Source organism: Mustela lutreola, chromosome 5 (assembly GCF_030435805.1).
Source record: "Mustela lutreola isolate mMusLut2 chromosome 5, mMusLut2.pri, whole genome shotgun sequence".
In the NCBI taxonomy this organism is placed as follows: Eukaryota; Metazoa; Chordata; class Mammalia; order Carnivora; family Mustelidae; genus Mustela; species Mustela lutreola.
In genome coordinates, this window is record NC_081294.1 from 61,710,493 (window position 1) to 61,729,705 (window position 19,213).

The 19,213-nt window shown below is 36.9% G+C and overlaps 1 protein-coding gene across 3 annotated transcripts in view; it reads right to left on the reverse strand.

Moving 5' to 3' along the window:
• Positions 1-19,213, reverse strand: part of UBTD2 (ubiquitin domain containing 2) — a 63,863-nt gene that overhangs the window by 35,703 nt on the left and 8,947 nt on the right. The window contains exon 1 of one of the 3 annotated variants that reach the window (XM_059174309.1): positions 10,009-10,105. The exons of the other annotated variants lie outside the window; for them this stretch is intronic. The gene's annotated coding sequence lies outside the window, so the exon portion shown is untranslated. Of the gene's footprint in view, positions 1-10,008; positions 10,106-19,213 lie in introns of those variants that run through there. 3 annotated transcript variants of the gene reach the window in all.

Genomic DNA, 19,213 nt, shown 5'->3' on the forward strand with positions numbered 1-19,213 from the left:
GGGAAAAAAAGTGGCACAAAACTTCTTATATCTGATGAAAAACATCAATCTACATAGCAAGTAGATCAACAAACTCAGAAATCCCTATCTAGATATATCATAATTAACCTGACAACAACCAAATATAAAGAGATCTTGAAAGAAAAGGAAGGAACTCATTACATACAAGACATTCTCAAAAAAGTTCAACAGCTGATTTCTTAGCAGCAGCCATGAAGGACTGAAGGAAGTCAGATGGCAAATTCAAAATAACGAAGAGTGTGTCAACTAAGAATTCTATACCCAGCAAATGGTACATTTTGAAAATTATGGAGAAAGTAAAACATTCCTAGATAAACAAAAACTGAGAGGATCTGCTGCTAGCAGACTAGCTCTGCAAAAAAATACCAAGAAGTTCTTCAGGCTGAAATAAAGTGATACTTGACAGTACTTAAATATACATGAAGAAATATATATTTTTGACTTGAAATTATTTCTATTTGATTTTTTCTTTTAATTAGGGCCCACAGCCAGCATGAAGCCCAATGGAGGTCTTGAACTCTCGAGCTTGAGATCAAGACTTCAGCTAAGATCAAGAGTTGGATATTTAACCAACTGAGTCACCCAGGTGCCCCTCCTATCTGATTTAAAAGACAATTGTATAAAGCAATAATTATAAATTTGTGCTGATAAACATACAATATATTAAGTGTATAAAGATGTAATTTATATATCAATAACAGCACAAAGAGGGAAGGGAAGGGGTTACATTAAAGTTTTTATATGCTACTGAAATTAGATTGCTTTCAATTAGAACTAGATTGTTAAAAATTAAGATGTTACTTATAATCTCCAGAGCAACCAACCATAAGAAAATGATTCGAAAATATATAGTGAAAGAAATGACAAGGGAATTAAAATGATATGCTAGCAAATATCTATTTAACATAAAATAAAGCATTACTAGAAGAAAAAAGAAATAAGACATGTAGCAAAAAAAAAAAAAGCGCAAAATGGCAAGTGTAAGTCCTATCTTACTAATAATAACATGAAATATAAATATTAGGCATTCTAATTAAATGCTGAAATTTACAGGGGTGCCTGGCTGGCTCAGTTAACAGAGGATGCAACTCTTGATCTTGGGGTTGTAGGTTTACCCCACATTGGGTACACAGATTACTTAAAATTTCTTTTTTCAATCTTAAAAAAAGATGTTGAAAATTACAGAATGGACAAAAAAAGTATCATCCAACCATATGCTGTCCATAACTTTAGATTGAAAAACACACAAGTTGAAAGCAAAAAAATCAAAAAAGATATATCATGCAAACAGTCACCAAAAGAGAGCTGGAGTGGCTTTAACACAAACTTTTTTACTAAAGACAAAGAAGGACATTTTATAATAAAGAGGTCAATCCATCAGGAAGATATAACAATTATAAACATATATGCACTTAACAATAGAGTCCCAGAATATATGAAGGAAATACAGACAGAAGTGAAGGGATCAAGTTTTACAATAGCTAGAAAGCAGAATACTCCATTTTCAATAATGGATAGGATATAGACAGAACATCAATAAAGAAACAGAAGACCTGAACAATACCATAAATGAACTAAACCTTATAGACAGAAGTATAGAACATTCTACCCAACAATAGTGAAATAGTAAAATACATGGTTTTCTTTTCTTTTCTTTTTTTAATTTATTTGTCAGAAGAGAGAGCACGCGTGAACACAGACAGAATGGCAGGCAGAGGCAGAGGGAGAAGCAGAGTCCCTGCCGAGCAAGGAGCCCGATGTGGGACTCGATCCCAGGACGCTGGGATCATGACCTGAGCCGAAGGCAGCTGCTTAACCAACTGAGTCACCCAGGCGTCCCAATACATGGTTTTCTTAAGTGCACATGGAAATTTGCTAGAATAGACTACTAAGTTAGGCCACAAAACAAGTCTCAATAAACTTAAGACTGAAATCATACAACATATTCTCTGACCAAAATGGAATGAAGATAGAACCCAGTAAGAAGGAAAACTGGAAAAGTCATAAATATATGGAAATTAAACAATACATTCATACCAAATGGATCAAATAAAAAAACCACAAGGAAATGTGAAAAAATAAATGAAAACAAAAACACAAAATACAAAAACTCATGGGATACAGAAAAGCAATGCTCAGAGGGAAAGATCTCAATCAATAACCTAACTATACACTTTAAGGAATTAAAAAAAGAAGAGCAAAGTAAACCCAAAGCTAGCAGAAGGTAGATAATGTAAAGATAAGAGCAGAGATAAACAAAACAGAGAACAGAGAAACAAAAGAGATTCAATAAAGCCAAAAGTTAGTCCTTTGAAAAGATCAACAAAATAAAACGTTTTAGCTCAACTAAGAACAAGAGAGAAGACACAAATAACTAAAATCACAAACAAAAGTACAGTTATTATTACTACCTTACAGAAGTAAAAAGGATTACAATACTGGAATACTATAAACAATTAGTTGTACAACAACAAATTAAACAACCTAGGTGAAACAGACAAGTTCCCAGAAACAGATTATCAAAATTGACTTAAGGAGAAAGATGGGCACCTGGCTGACTCAGGCAGTGGATCATACAACTCTTGATCTTGGGTGTAGAGATTGCTGGGAAAAAGAAAAAAAATCGAAAAACAAGAAAAAGAAAAGGAGGAGGAAGTGGAGGAAGAAAAACAACATCATCAACAGTAAGAGACCTATAACAAAAGATGGAATCGGTAATAGAAAACCTCCCAATAGAGAAAAGCCCAAGACCAGAAGCCTTTGCTGGTGAATTCTACTAAACATTTAAAGAATTAACACCAATCCTTTTCAAATGCTTTCAAAAAGTAGAAGAGTAGAGAACACTTCTTAACTCATTCTATGAGGCCAATGTTACCCTAACCAAAGCCAAAGATAACTGCAAAACAAACAAAACAAAACAAAACCCCAAAACAAAAAACAAAAAAACACCCCCCCAAAACAACAGACTAATATGCCTTAAGAAGATAAATGCAGAAACTCTCAACATAATATTAGCAAACTGAATCCAACAGCATATTTAAAAGATGCTAAATACCACACGATCAAGTAGAATTGTCCCAGTAATGCAACTCGTTCAAAATAAGAAAATCCACGTAACTGGGGCACCTGGGTGGCTCAGTCATTAAGCGTCTGCCTTGGGCTCACGTCATGCTAGCATGGTCTTGGGATCGAGTCCTGCATGAACCCAGCATCAACTCTGCATAAACCCTGCATCAGGCTCCCTGCTCAGCAGGAAGCCTGCTTCTCCCTCTCCCACTCCCCCTGCTTCCCTGCTTGTGTTCCCTCTCTCGCTGTCTCTCTGTCATATAAATAAATAAATAAAATCTTTATTTTTAAAAAAAGGAAGATCAATATAATTAATATGCCACATTAAAGAATGAAGAAAAAAACATGCAATCATCTCTATGAATAAAAAAGAGTTACCTGATAAAACGCATTATTCTTTCACGATAAAAACACTCAAAAAGCTAAGAACAGAAGGGCGCTTCCACAAAATGGTAAAGGATCTTAATAAAAAAACCCACAGCTAAAATCATACTCAATAAATACTGAAAGCTTTCTCCCTAATGACAAGGTAAGAACTAAGAAACTTACTATTGCTTAAAGAGAGCAGGAAGGGAGATCCTATAGCAGTAATGTTCAATAACTAAAATATACATTCTAGGGGTGCCTGGATGGCTTGGTGGGTTAAGCCACTGCCTTTGGCTCAGGTCATGATCCCAGGGTCCGGGGATCTAGCCCCACATCAGTCTCCCTGCTTCTCCCTCTGCCCCTGCTTATGCGCTCTCTCTCACTCTCTCTCAAGTATATTTCTAAAAATATATAAACTTATTAATAATTATAAAAGTGACATTTAAAAAAATCACCATTTGACAACCACTATAATTATTTGAGGCAACAATTATTAATGGATATGAGAGGTATCTATTGGATAAGAAACAAAATATTTACATAAACTCAATCTTCCTACTAGATACTTATTATTTCCATAGGAAAAATGTTATTAACTTTGCAGTGAAGAAACTTACCTGGAACCATAACTGATCAAAATTAACTTCACCGGGCGCCTGGGTGGCTCAGTGGGTTAAGCTGCTGCCTTCGGCTCAGGTCATGATCTCAGGGTCTTGGGATCGAGTCCCACATCGGGCTCTCTGCTCAGCAGGGAGCCTGCTTCCTTCTCTCACTCTCTCTCTGCCTGCCTCTCTGCCTACTTGTGATCTCTGTCTGTCAAATAAATAAAATCTTTAAAAAAAAAATTAACTTCACCAATAATGGGAAAACAAACATTTTTCTGTTGAATATACAGATTCAACTGTGTATGTGACTCCTGACATCATGCACTGGGAAGGACACAATCTCTGTGGTATTCTTGCCCCAACTACATAATCATGAGGAAGCCAAGCTTGATGAAACATCAGAAAAATTTAAATTAATGAACACCACAAAATAACTGGCCTGTATCTGTATGTTTCAAAATAACAAAATCATGAAAGACTGAAAAGTCTCCAGAAGAGCTCCAGATTAAAGTAGACTAAAGTAGACAACTAAACAAAATGCATGATCCTGGGAGATTTTCTTTGAATATCAGTGAAGATAATGATGAAATTGCCTGAAGTCCACAGAGCAAATATTAGCATTATATCAATATTAAGGTCCTGATTTTGATAATTGTGTGGTGGTTATATAAGAGAATGTATTTGCTCTTAGGAACTATACACTCACTGAAGTATTTTGGGGTAAAAAGATTTCCTGTCTGCAACTTATCAAATGGTTGAAGAAAATGTAAGTATTTAAACTTATGTACATATATATAAAGAAAGATTATAAAGCAGATGTGATAAAATGTAACATTTGGGAAAATCTGAATGAAGGGCATACAGAACTTCCTTCTACCATTTTTTGCAACTTTCTTTAAGTCTGACATATTTTAAAATAAAGTAAAACAAACAAAAAAGACCTGTGACCTTTTGACAATTCCTTAGGTATAGATTTGGATTTGGGAGAGCAACCATGTTATTAACCAAGATCTCACTAAGGCTGCAAAGACCCAGGGCCCTATAATGGTGCAGGCTGTGTCTGGATGGAATTAGATTTTTTAAGACTTTCCCTGACCACCTCAAAATTCTTCAGGAATTTGCAAGAATATTCCTGTAAGGATTTAGAAGTACCTGCCGGTGCCGGCAATGACCCCATCACTCTGATTGTAGCATCACAGGTATAGAAAGAAGCAGTCTGCCACAAAATATTGCTTTTTTTCAGAAATAGTAGGTCAATAGAGAATGCTACTATGGCCCAGTCACTGTGAAGAGTGCTATCTATATACTGTCCTACTGAACACTCTCAACGCCAGTATAATCTCTGTCTTAAAATGAGGAAGAAAACTTAAAAGCCAAAATATCTAAGTGGGGAGGAGGATATGGCAATAATAAAATAAGTTTAATTGGGGGACGCCTGGGTGGCTCAGTTGGTTAAGCAGCTGCCTTCGGCCCAGGTCATGATCCCAGCGTCCTGGGATCTAGTCCCACATCCGGCTCCTTGCTTGGCAGGGAGCCTGCTTCTCCCTCTGCCTCTACCTGCCACTCTGTCTGCCTGTGCTCACTCTCGCTCCTCTCTCTCTCTCTCTGACAAATAAATAAATAAATAAATAAAATTTAAAAAAATAATAATAAGTTTAATTGGATTGTTACAAAGATTTAATGGGGTAATATTTCTCACAGACACAATTAGAACATTGCCAAGCATATATAAAAAAACAATACCTAAATGTCTGTTAAATTAATACAAATAAAAATCTCCCAAAGATCATAATGCTAGATGTTACAGCTGGGATCAAACTGAGACGGATTCCAAGGTTCATATTCTTAGCCACTAGGCCTTTACTGTCTCATTGCTTTAAGAGTTACTGGATTGTTCAACTTTCACCTACCCTTCCAAAGTAAATCAACATGATAACCAATCTGTCAGGTCACAACGATCTATGATGAAGGTGTGAACCAGTGCTTAGGATGACACAGCAAGTTGGCATGGGTCTCAACTGCCCAAACTGCACGCTATTTCCCAGACAGCATACACCAGTTACCAAAAACATGTTGATGCCTGTCCCGAGCTGCTGCCAAGAAAAGTACAAAGTGTTTCCTAAGCCACCAGTGATCCGTAAGACTCTATTCAAGGGGGTCTCCATTTTCAATCTGAAAAGTTTCCTTTGCTTGAGAAATTGGCCAAAATATGGGTAAATGCACTTTACTTGAATTACACTCATTTGCCAAGTCCTTTTCTTTTAATGGGCTTCTAAGTGCAGTCAAAGCCCTCTTACTTTTAACAACAGGTCAGAGTCAAAGAGTATGTTCAACAGACTCATAGAACATAATGGTATTTTGGCTTGTACAAGATTTTGCAACAAAATCTGTAAAGCAGAACTAGGACTCAATCATCAAAATCTCTCTCTCCACCAAGTTATCAGAAAGTGATATTTGATGCAAACAATCAACAGAAACTACTAGAAACTGTACCACCTTGGGGTTAGAGTAACGGGAAAAGACAGATCTTGAATGTCACTTAATTCTTTAAAATTGCATCTATGGCTATTAACATTACAAAACACAAAGCTTTACTTTTAGCTTATTTAAATGCACTGTTCTGAAGGAAGTAATGTCATAAGGAATACATACTCTCACAAACTGCACACATAAATGCCTTGGGAAACTTGCTCAATTATAGCAAGGTTTTTCCTTTGCTCTAGTTTACATTGCATTTCTTCAGATTAAGTCCCAAGAAGTACATCTCTCACTTCATTGTGGTGACTCTACTAATTCGTACCTTTCAAAACAGAGAGCCAGATTAATTTTAGAAAAAATACTGATAATCTCTCCCGAAATGAAAAGCTAACAATGACATTTCCATTATATCCTAGAACATGAGTAAAGTCAAACTCTCGAAGCCTAACTGCTCTAAAAGCATAGCTACAATGACTAAAAATGCACATTTCTCTTAATGTATGATTTTTGCTTTTTTTATACATACAGTATACAACATGAGTATGAAAGAATGCACACCAAAATGTCTGTTAGGTGGAAGGATAAATGTGATTTACTTTTTCTTAAATATGCTCCTTAACTTTTAAAAAATTTTTTACAGGGCAACTGGTTGGCTCAGTGGGTTAGGCATCTGCCTTTGGCTTGGGTCATGATCCCAGGGTCCTGGGATGGAGCCCTGTGTTAGGCTCCTTGCTCAGAGGGAAGTCTGCTTCTCCCTTTCCCTCTACTGCTCCCCCTGCTTATGCTCTCTCTACCTCTCTCTGTCAAATGAATGAATAAAATCTAAAAAAAAATTTTTTTAACTTAAAAAAATAAAAATTTTTTTACAAAAGCGTTATTTATAAGTTTTTAAATGACCATAAATATATACAGTTAGAAAAGATTAGTCCTAAATAAGTTCTCACATAAGAGACCATATATAAGAATACACAAAAAATAATAATACATACATAATATATATTTTGTGTATGTCTATTTTTATATATATCATATATATATAATGGACATGTCACATATAGGAATAAAAAGCTTCAATTACTCTCCTTTCTTAACTAGAAAGCAATCTTACAAATGTTCAAGTCTGAACTTCTGACCGGTTTAGCAATGCTTTAAGTAGCTTTTAGACAGTATCAGGAATAAATGCAAAGACATCATTAGTCAACACTTTCCTACTCATTAAAATTGTATAGCATTTCCCCCAAGACATCAGTACAAAAATAACTTGCCAATGTGTTTGATACTACCTATTATTAAAGCAGAATTACTTCTCAATGGAAACTGAATTTTATTCTACATCCTAATTTTCTTTAATCTCCCTCAATGTCTCATCAGAAAATTTCTTTTTCCTCCCTCTTTAATAAATGGTAGAACTTCTCACACTTTTAGTATTTAGGCTTTTAGTAGTCATGCTTATTCCAAACTGAAAAAAATTATCTTTATCACTGAAATGCACCTTAAAATAAGGAAATTTATTCTTAAAATGAGGATATTTATTATTCCCATCTTAAAATGCTTAAGACAACCATTACAGAAAAAAAAGTTAAATGTTTTTTAGTCATTTCTTTGCCCTATGCGGTTACATTGTAATTTCAAGTCAGAATCTTCAGTATTGGTATACAGAAAACAATAATGCAAATACAAGAACCTATTTCCTACCCCATGACAGGTCCAATACAAAAAAACAGTCTCTTTGCTTCCAAGGGTAGCTTCAGTAACAGATAAGCAACTCTCCCCATTCTCTTGTTACAGCTGAAGTATCTCATTCAATGTTCATTCCAGAAGTACTGGGTATCATTTTATTGTTTCTCAAGTTAACTTTCATTATGTCCTATTTATATGTGGTGGCACACACATCTCAATTTTTCAGTTCAAAATTATGAGATGTTAAAGGACATATAAACTACTTGAGTCATTTAGTAAGAGACAGGCATCCAAAACATCATGCAACCATCACAAACCTAGAGCATCAAAATCCAAATTCATAGAAGGATGTGTTCAATAGGCCCTATGTGTTAATTTTTGGCAATATGACAATGAATAAAGGCCCAAATGCCTTTTAATCACCAAGCTAAAATTATTACTCCCAGGGTAACTAAAGTTCAAGGCAGAAATATATTGGTGACTGCCAAAGAGCATAAGCTACCACAATGAAACTATATTAGGGGACCAGCATAGGTCTGCCCTCCCAGTTCTGAGCAAGACACATTCAGGAGCGAGATGGTCTCTGTTCCCTTATCAACTATAAAACCAGAAGGTGGTTCCAAATGTCCATATGCTGACATTTTAAATACAAATATTCGTTCACTTCTGGGTTCCAATCCCCATCCTTTAAGTGCTAGATATAATAATCAGAAAGAACTTTCATGTAATCTCCTTCAACTCACCCCTTGGGGCGATCACCACTTTATGATCTGAGACAGATTTTCTAATACTCTATATTAAGGGTGATTTCAGAGCATAGGCCTAGAAAAACTTTATTAAGCTTTCTTCAGATTAGACAAATCTTTCTTTTCTTGTACTTCAAGGACCTTAAGGAAACTTGTTTCCCCACAAGGTTCAACTGCTAAATTCAAGTCAAGTTTGCATAAACTGAATTTTAAGCTGAAAACATTCAGTCTCTATTAGGAGGTACAGGTGAAAGTGAAAAAGAGGGGCACAAAAGATGAATGAGATAAACACTTTTTTCCACTTAATCAAATTTTAGATAATTAAGATCTTTTTTTTTTTTTAAAAGATTTATTTATTTATTTATTTGACAGAGAGAGAGAGATCACAAGTAGGCAGAGAGGCAGGCAGAGAGAGAGGAAGGGAAGCAGGCTCCCTGCTGAGCAGAGAGCCCGATGTGGGACTCGATCCCAGGACCCTGAGATCATGACCTGAGCTGAAGGCAGCGGCTTAACCCACTGAGCCACCCAGGCGCCCCTAGATAATTAAGATCTTAATTCAGAATTTCTACCTTGCAAAAAACAGTATAATTTCTTTTTTTTTTTAAAAGATTTTATTTATTTATTTGACAGATAGAGATCACAAGTAGGCAGGGAGGCAGGTAGAGAGAGAGGAGCGGGGGAAGCAGGCTCCCTGCTGAGCAGAGAGCCCGATGCGGGGCTCGATCCCAGGACCCTGAGATCATGACCTGAGCCGAAGGCAGAGGCTTTAACCCACTGAGCCACCCAGGCACCCCAACAATATAATTTCTTGACTAAGATTGAAGACAATTACCCACCTCATTTTTTACTGCTACCATCTCCATTTTGGCCACAAGAGTGAACACAAGGGTCCTTAAAAAACACATCCCATTAACTTTAACTCAACTATGTTTCTTGCCACAAAGGAAAAACACACATACTTCTGGTGCAAGAAAAGAAAAGTCAACCCAAACTCCTTATCATCAGTGGACATGATACTGAATTAAAAAACAGAAGACGGAGCTTACAGTTTGGGATACTCCTTTTACTCCTTATTCAGATCAAAACTTCTCTGTGCCTGAGGTTCCTCCTTTGTGAAACAGCGATATTAACATCATCTTTCCTTAAAGTCAAAAGGTTCTTGTAAGAATCAAGAAAATATGAAGATTTTTTTTAATAAAAAATTATAACAAAGATTATATATTACAGTCAAGGCTCTTCTCACGTATTTGTTAATTATATTTGTGAGCCTTAAACACCGAAAAGCCATTATTTTAATGACTTTAAGATTTCTTCAACAAGTATTTCTTATGTAAATCTGTTAGTTACATGCCACTCACTAGGCCCTGTTGAGATATTACATACAAGTTTAAGTATGTTACACAGGTATACTCAGTTTGTTGTGTAAATAACATAGCCAGGAAGGGAGATTTTGATAAATAAAAATAGGATGAAAAGTATGAAACATAATTGCATTACTAAATATCTTATAACACAAGGCATGTCTTTAAAAAGTTATACGTTATAAGATTGTATTTGCACAATTAAATGGATTTTCCCCCAAACATAAGCTCCTTATACTTTTTATATAGAAAAGTGTGGTTTAGACCCCCAAAGTACACTTAATCTTTAAATACTTCAAAGATCAGTTTCATCCTACTTGTCCCTAGATTTTGCCCTCCTCCAACATCCCCCAAAATGTCTGCTGAAAATAACTCACAAAACAAACAAAAACCCCTAAATTCAGAGAACTCATAAAGGGTGCCTTCATTACTCCCCACTAATATAATTTTAGAGGCTGTATGTGAAAACTGAATTTCTGCTGCATTCAATGTAAGTACAGATTCAGCTAAAGGGCAGCCCAACAATTCTACTGGGCTGAGTGGGCAATAAATATAATTAACTCTTTTCATATGCAAAGCAATTTGAATCATGACTAGGTTTACTAAGGATGACAGAAGAAAATAACACACAAATAAACACAAAATAAGCAGGGAGACCTTAATAAGCAAATTAGATTACTGCCTCCTTTCATCAAATGGGCAAAAAAGAATCTATCTCAGAGTTAATTATTGTGAGGAATCCCTAAAGATAATGGGTTTTAGTACAACTAAGGAATGAGTAAAATAATTTCATTCAAAAAGCAAATTAAATAATTAAAACCAAGTGGTAAACTTTTCACTTTCCAAGTGATAAAATAGTCACAACTATGTATTCATTGTTTCACTTACTTAGCCCATCAGGAACTATTTAATGCATACATATATGCATCATGAATTATACGACATTCTAAGGATACAATAAGGAAAAAATCAGACATGACCCCCCTGACTTCCCAGAGCTTACAATGTGGTGAGGTAAGACAGGAAATAAACAAGGAAATAAATAATTTCTAAAAGCAGTTTCTCAACAAAGGGAGGGGACCATACTATTTTTAAGAACTATAATAAAAAAGCACTTCACAGCAAATATTTACATTCCAAATAAATAGGTCAAAGCCCCTGAAAAGGAAAGAAGCCACGTTCTGCTGACTAAGTGCAAAGCTCTTCCAATGACATTCCTTCTATGTTTCATCTCCATCTAGTCCAGGAATGTTAGACTACAAATATGACAGACACCAGACCTCACCTACTAGCATCTCATCTGATTCTGGTTCTTCCTTCATTATCCACAGTCATATCTTTCAAACACAAGTTCTCATTTGTCAACCCCTTTTCTCTTAAGCACTACCTCCCTGACCTTTCGAAGTTTAAACATAACACAAGCGTGCCCTAACAGTAGGCAAAGAGTTGAAATATTTCGAACTGTAGGCAAAGAGTTGAAATATTTCATGCCCAAGAGAGGAAGGAGAAAAGTGAAGCTGTGTCAGAGGAGTAGGCCTAACAGTGCTAAGGTGCATTTCTAGCTTCAAATGGGCTGAGAGGTAAAGTCCACATCTTAAATAATGAAACAGCTTCACTTACAAAGTATATTATGAAGCCAAAAGTTGCTCTGGAAGAGAAAGATCACCAGAACACTTGTCCCTAGCGAAGACAAATCAAACTTCCAAATCTATATAATCAGACTGCAATTAGTAATACAGAAACAACAGTCATCACCTTATTGATTCCTTTCACTATTTTTTCCCACTGTGGGGCTGGAACTCATGATTCCAAGAGTCACATGCTCTACTGACTTAGCCAGCCAGGTACCCCTACCTTCACTATTTTTAATGTTTTACCTTTCCTTTGTTTGTTTTTCAAGCTTTCTTAGTGTTAAAATTAATTTGGGTAGCATTTTACTTCTCTAAATTGTGTAAACTTAATTAATATTGTATTATTTTTTCAGTAATTGTTTGAAATTTCAAATATCTAGTACAATGCCCTCAACAGTATACCTATTCTCAGAGTAGAGAAAAACTGATTGAAATTATGTGCTAAAAATTTTTTCTAGGACCTAGTCACCTAATTTTTTTTTTAAAAGATTTTTATTTATTTATTTGAGAAAGAGAGAGAGCATGAGCTGGGGGGAAGGAGTAGAGCAGAGGGAGAGGGAGAAGCAGACTCGCTGCTGAGTGAGGAACCTGATGTGGGACTCGATCCCAAGACCCTGAGATCATGACCTGAGCTGAAGGCAGATGCCCAACTGACTGAGCCACTGAGGTGTCCCTAATCACCCCATTTTAAAAACTGGTTTCAAAGAACTCAAGGAAACAAAACAACTGATGCTTTAGAGTTCTACAAACAGAATTCAAATTATATGTAAAATATATAAATATGTATATATTTTAAGAATTTTTTTTACTTATGGGATAGCCTGGTGGTCGGTTAAACATCTGCCTTCAGCCTGGGTCATGATCTCGGGGTCCTTGGATCCAGCCCCACATCAAGCTCCCAGCTCAGTGAGAAGCCTGCTTCTCACTCTCCCTCTGCTCCTCCCCACTCCGCTTGGTGCTCTTTCTTACTCTCTTTGAAATAAATAAATAAATCTTTTTTAAGGAAGTTTTTTTCAGAGAGAAAGAGAGAGAGAGCACTGAGCAGAGGGAGTGGCAGAGGGAGGAGAAAGAGACTCCCCAGTGAGCAGGGAGCCTGACATGGGGCTCACAGGAAGCTCAGTCCCAAGACTCTAAGATCATGAAACCAAGAGTCAGATGCTTTAACCACCTGAGCCACCCAGATGCCCCATTTGTTATTTTTAAGAATAATAATAAGCATCCACCCATCAAATGTTAAAATTTCAAACATACAGGCCATCATGAAACATGTTCGTCATGAAACTGACCATGGAGACAGTGGAATGAAGTTTCTCTTACCATCCCTATGCACATATGAAACTTAGGGAACTTCTTGAAATGTGTCACTGACTGGGAAAACCAGAGCTCTACACAGTGCCTTTTATTACTACAGGGACATACATGTCCACTCACGTAACACTGAATCAGTGAACACACTAATAGAGCACCTTGCATATCTGGCTCCACTAATTGTCACAATAAGCTCAGGTGCACCTGCTTAGTATATTCTCTCATTACAAAAAGTAACTCAAAAATGCTCAGCAAAAATATAACTTAAGTCGGGGTGCCTGGGTGGCTCATTCGTTAAGCATCTACCTTAGGCTCAAGTCACAATCCCAGGGTCCTGGGATCAAGTCCCACATTGGGCTCCCTACTCGGCAGGAAGCCTGCTTTTCCCTTTCCCACTTCCCCTGCTTCTGTTCCCTCTCTTGTTGTGTCTTTGTCAAATAAATAAATCAAATATTTAAAAATGATTTTTTTAAAACATATAACATAATTTTTGAGTATAGTTGATAGTGATTTGAACTTCAAAAAAATCTTACAGACTTTATAAGACTCTAAATAATTTACTTTTATTTTTTAGTGACTGTACAATCAAAAGAAAATGAAATACTGAGGCTGACACATTTGTGTTCGATGTAAGGTATATCTAAAAAAGCATTCAACTGTTAAAAACGTTTGACTACACTGATCTCATCCAACATGCTCATTTTATAGTTGAGAAAAAGATCTAAGAAATGAGGAAATCAAGTGACTTACTTATGGTCATAGATGTAGAGAGACAGAGGTGGAATTAGAATTTTCATTACACTACACGGTCCTATTTAACAAAGTTCTTGTTCTAGAATTAAGTAAGGCTTTTATTAGGAGAATTTTACTTTCTCCTAAACACCTTACAAACTTATAGATGTATTTCACACAACTGTTAATTGAGGTTAAGGTATTATGAAGCCTCAAGTATTATGAAGTCTGTACCATGTCCAATGTAGCTTACATTCTGAGAAGGTAAGTAACGTTGAAAAATTACAATGAAAGAAGATTTTTGTAAAAATGGGAGAAAGTGATACAAAGGGAACAAACCTGCAGTTATAGGAAGAATAAGCTCTGAAGACCTAATAATGTACAACATGGTGACTATAGTAACAGGGATTGTAGCCTTGAATGTTGCTGAGAGTAGATCTTAAGCTTTCTTACCCCACTCCCCACAAAGTTAACTATGTAAGGTAATGAATGTGTCCGTTATCTATCTTGATTTTGATAACAGTTCCATAATGTATATGTATATCAAATCATGACACTGTTAAGTTTAAATATATACAATTATAGAGAACCCAAATATGGACCCTCAAATATATGGTCAACTAATCTTTGACAAAGCAGGAAAGAATATCCAACGGAAACAAGATAGTCTCTTCAACAAATGGTGTTGGGAAAATTGGACGGTCACATGCAGAAGAATGAAACTGGACCATTTCCTTACACCATACTCAAATCGATGAAATATCTAAATGTGAGAGGAATCCCATCAAAATCCTAGAGAACAGGCAGCAACCTCTTTGACCTCAGCAACAACTTCTGGCCAAACATGTCTCCAAAGGCAAGGGAAACAAAGGCAATAATGAACTATTGGGACTTCAAGATACAGAGCTTTGCACAACAAAGAAAACAATCAACAAAACCAAAGACAACCTACAGAATTGGAGAAGATATTTATAAATGTCCTAACAGGTAAAGGGCTAATGTCCACAAAATTTATAAAGAACTTACAAACTTAAAACTTCTAAAAGAACAAGTAATCCAAGAAATGGTGAGAAGAAATGAAGGGACATTTCTCCAGACATACAAACGGCCAACAGACACATGAAAAAATGCTCAACATCACTCGGCATCAGGGAAATACAAATCACAACCACAATGATATACCACCTCACACCAGTCAGAATGGCTAAAATTAACAAGTTAGAAAACAACAGATGTTGGCAAGGATGCAGAGAAAGGGGAACCCTCTTACACCGCTGATGGGAATGCAAGCTGGTACAGCCACTCTGGAATGAGGTTCCTCAAAAAGCTAAAAATAGAGCTACCCTATGACCCAGCAATTGCACTAGTAGGTATTTAACCCAAAGATATAAATGTAGCGATCTGAATGGGCACCTACATCCCATTGTTTATAGCAGCAATACCTACAATAGCCAAACTATGGAAAGATGCCCACTGACAGATGAATGGATAAAGTGATATATATACAATAGAACTTTACTCAGCCATCAAAAAAAATGAAATCTTGCCATTTGCAACAAAGAGGATGAAACTGGAGGGTATTAGGCTAAGTGAAATAAGTCAATCAGAGAAAGACAATTATCATGATTTCACTCTTACGGAATTTAAGAAACAAAACAGTAGCATAGAGGAAGGGAGGGAAAGATAAAGTAAGAAGAAATCAGAGAGGGAGACAAACCATAAGAGGTTCTTTTTTTAAAGATTTTATTTATTCATTTGAGAGACAGAGAGCACGAACAAGGGGGGAGAGGCAGAGGGAGAAGCAGACTCCCTGCTGAGCCAGGAGCCCGATGTGGGGCTTGACCGTAGGATCTAGAAATCACAACCTGAGCCAAAGACAGAGGCTTAATCATCTGAGCCACTCAAGCGCCTCAAGAGACCCTTAATCATAGGGAACAAACTGAGGGTTGCTGGAGGGAGGGGGGTTGGGGGGTAATGGGGTGATGGGCATTAAGAAGGGCATGTGATGTAATGAGCACTGGGTGTAGGCACCCCTCTACAATACTCTTCAAAAAAAAAAAAAAAATCAGTGTTACAGGGAAGAAAAGAGGAGGAGCTGTTCAAGATGTAAAAAGATTAGAGACAAAAACAAATGCAATGTCTAAATGCTGAATATGTCCTAATTTGGAAAAAAAAAAAAAAAAAGCTATAAAAGAGGCGCCTGTGTGGCTCAGTTGGTTAAGCAACTGCCTTTGGCTCAGGTCATAAGTGGGGAGCTACTTCTCCCTTTCCTTCCATCTGCTTGTGCTCCCTCTCTCTCAAATAAATACCAAATACAATTTTAAAAAATAGCTATAAATACAAGACATTCTGAGGATAATTGGTAGATTCTGATTAAGGACTAGATCTTAGTAGTGATAATGGTATTTGTATATTGAAGTGTCAGGATGTCTGTACTCTCATTTAAGCAAATATTTATACACACACAACTGATGGGTATTCAAACATTTGTTGTGTTAAGAGTCTTTCAATTTTTCAATATGCCTGAAAATTGTCATTAAAAATCTTTAAAAGAAGAATTAGATATAATCTTGACAATGATTTAATCCATTTTCTTCTTTTAACCACGTAAGAAACTGAGCCCAAAGTACCACAGCTAATGCAGGCCTTTTCTCAAGACATTAAAACTGATGGACGTCTGTACAATCTTAGCACAAACTCTTTCCGTGTGGCAGAAAACTAAGACACAAGAGACAAAAACTGATCTGAGACAAACACACACATACAATAAAAAAGTTGTATGTGTGGTTTTTTTTTTTTTTTTTAAGATTTTATTTATTTACTTGACAGAGAGAGATCACAAGCAGGCAGAGAGGCAGGCAGAGAGAGAGAGAGAGAGGAGGAAGCAGGCTCCCTGCTGAGCAGAGTGCCCGATGCGGGACTCGATCCCAGGACCCTGAGATCACAACCCGAGCCGAAGGCAGCGGCTTAACCCACTGAGCCACCCAGGCGCCGGAGTATGTGTGGTTTTTTAAAAAGTAATCTTTACACCCAACATGGGGCTCGAACTCATGATCCCAAGATCAAGTGCTGGATGTTCTTGCGACCGAGCCAGCCAGGTGCCCCTCGTGCATGTAAAAAAAAGTTAAACACATTTCTTACACTTAATATGTGACAATATGATTAAAAACTGCAAAAGAATAAAAATCTGTTAAAGATTGTAACAACTTAGTACATCACAATTTTATATAAAATAACCTCAGAATGCAGCGTTAAATGGGAAAGTTTGTTAGATGCACCAAAACAAAAACAAAAAACCACTTAAATAGTATCACCTATACTGTCTCCCAACTTGGTCTATTAATTATGGCAATTCTGCCTTCAAAAATCTGATAACATAACTTAAATAACTTCACATTTCACCTACCCCATCCACAAACTTCTTGCCAGTCCCCCCAGATGCCATGTTTTCTCATATTTCTATACAAGTAATTTCCTCTGCATACAAGATGACCTTCTGCTTTTCTTCCAGCTTCTTCTCTTTTAAGACCAACTACTTATACCACCTCTTCAGTGAAGTTTTCTGACTCTGCTCCCCACTACTCCCTGAATTTCCATATTATTTTTTCGTTGTAAAACTTTTCCTAATTAAACATGTGATTCCTCCATTAGACTATAATCCACTTGATATCATAGAGCAGGTCTTATTTGTATCTGTTTATAGTTAGCTTCAAGTGCTGGCAATTAGAAATAATGGAGGCTGGCTATTTTTTAAAAGTTTCAGGAAGCATCTCACCTAAAAAACAGTGTTTGCCCTGAGTTAAAAGTGATAGTTTATCATAAAGCATAACTGAGTGATCTGAGTCTAGATCTGCCCCTTTGATATGAAGTCACATAGTCCAAAGCACGGAAACTATCTGAACTGACCCAAATAGGTCTGCTTTTGCTTATACCTAGGAGCCAATTCCAGGAAATGCAAAAAATTATTTAAAGGGTTTCCTGTGAGGACTTGATCAGAAAAGTCCAAAAATCATTAACTCATTATTTAGTCAAGTCTTTGACAAATGTGTATCAAGACCTCCTCACACTCAAGTAAAATTCACTTAAAATGATTCTGACACATTAAGATTTTTTTTCTTTAGACGTCTAACTTCAACAGAAATTCCACTTCTGAAAACACAGTTATAATGGAACTGCCTAAAAGTTTTATTGAAAACATGCAAAAAATGTCATTATAACACCCAATGTATACTCGGCAATATTTAACAGCTCAGCTGAATATATGGAATATATTCAAAAACAAACTTGATTCTTACTGACTGCAAGTCAAAGTAGCTGATGCAAGGTGAAAACATGCTGATTGTTCTTGGCCAACACACATGCATCTTTAAGTACATACGCGTTAGTAAAGTCTCAACCTATGGTCCTTGAACTACCAGTGAATCATGAGGAGCTTGTTGGTAGCCTAGTATGCCCGATAAGCAGAAGCAGAAAGCTGGGTAGGGATGGTGAGGGGCGGCGGGAAGAATCAGGTGCAATGGTCCACCAAATGAAGATAAACCATTCAGGTGGTCTGCAGTAAGGAAAAATGAAGAGAATCACTAAATCAGCAAATTGATCATCATGCCCAATTAACATGATCATGTTGCTAAATGAAGTCAACCTAATGCTTTCTTGAAACAAGAGAAGACGGGGCGCCTGGGTGGCTCAGTGGATTAAAGCCTCTGCCTTTGGCTTAGGTCATGATCTTAGGGTCCTGGGATCGAGCCCCGCATCGGGCTCTCAGCGCGCGCGCGCAGCGCGCAGCGCGCGCTCTCTCTCTCTCTCTCTCTCTCTCTCTCTCTCTCTCTCTCTTCCCCCCCCCCCACCCCCTGCCTCTCTGCCTACTTGTGATCTCTGTCAAATAAATAAAATCCTTAAAAAAAAGAAACAAGAGGGTGCCTGGGGTGGCTCAGTGGGTTAAACCGCTGCCTTCGGCTCAGGTCATGATCTCAGGGTCCTGGGATCGAGCCCCGCATCGGGCTCTCTGCTCAGCGGGGAGCCTGCTTCCTCCTCTCTCTCTCTCTCTGCCTGCCTCTCTGCCTACTTGTGATCTCTCTCTGTCCAAAAAAAAAAGGAAAAAAGAAACAAGAGAAGAATGTGTTTTGGTCAAAAACCACAAGAGAGATTAATTGATTTATTAATATAACAGTACAAGTTCCTTATTATAAGTGATCAACACTCAATAAACACTTTTTTAA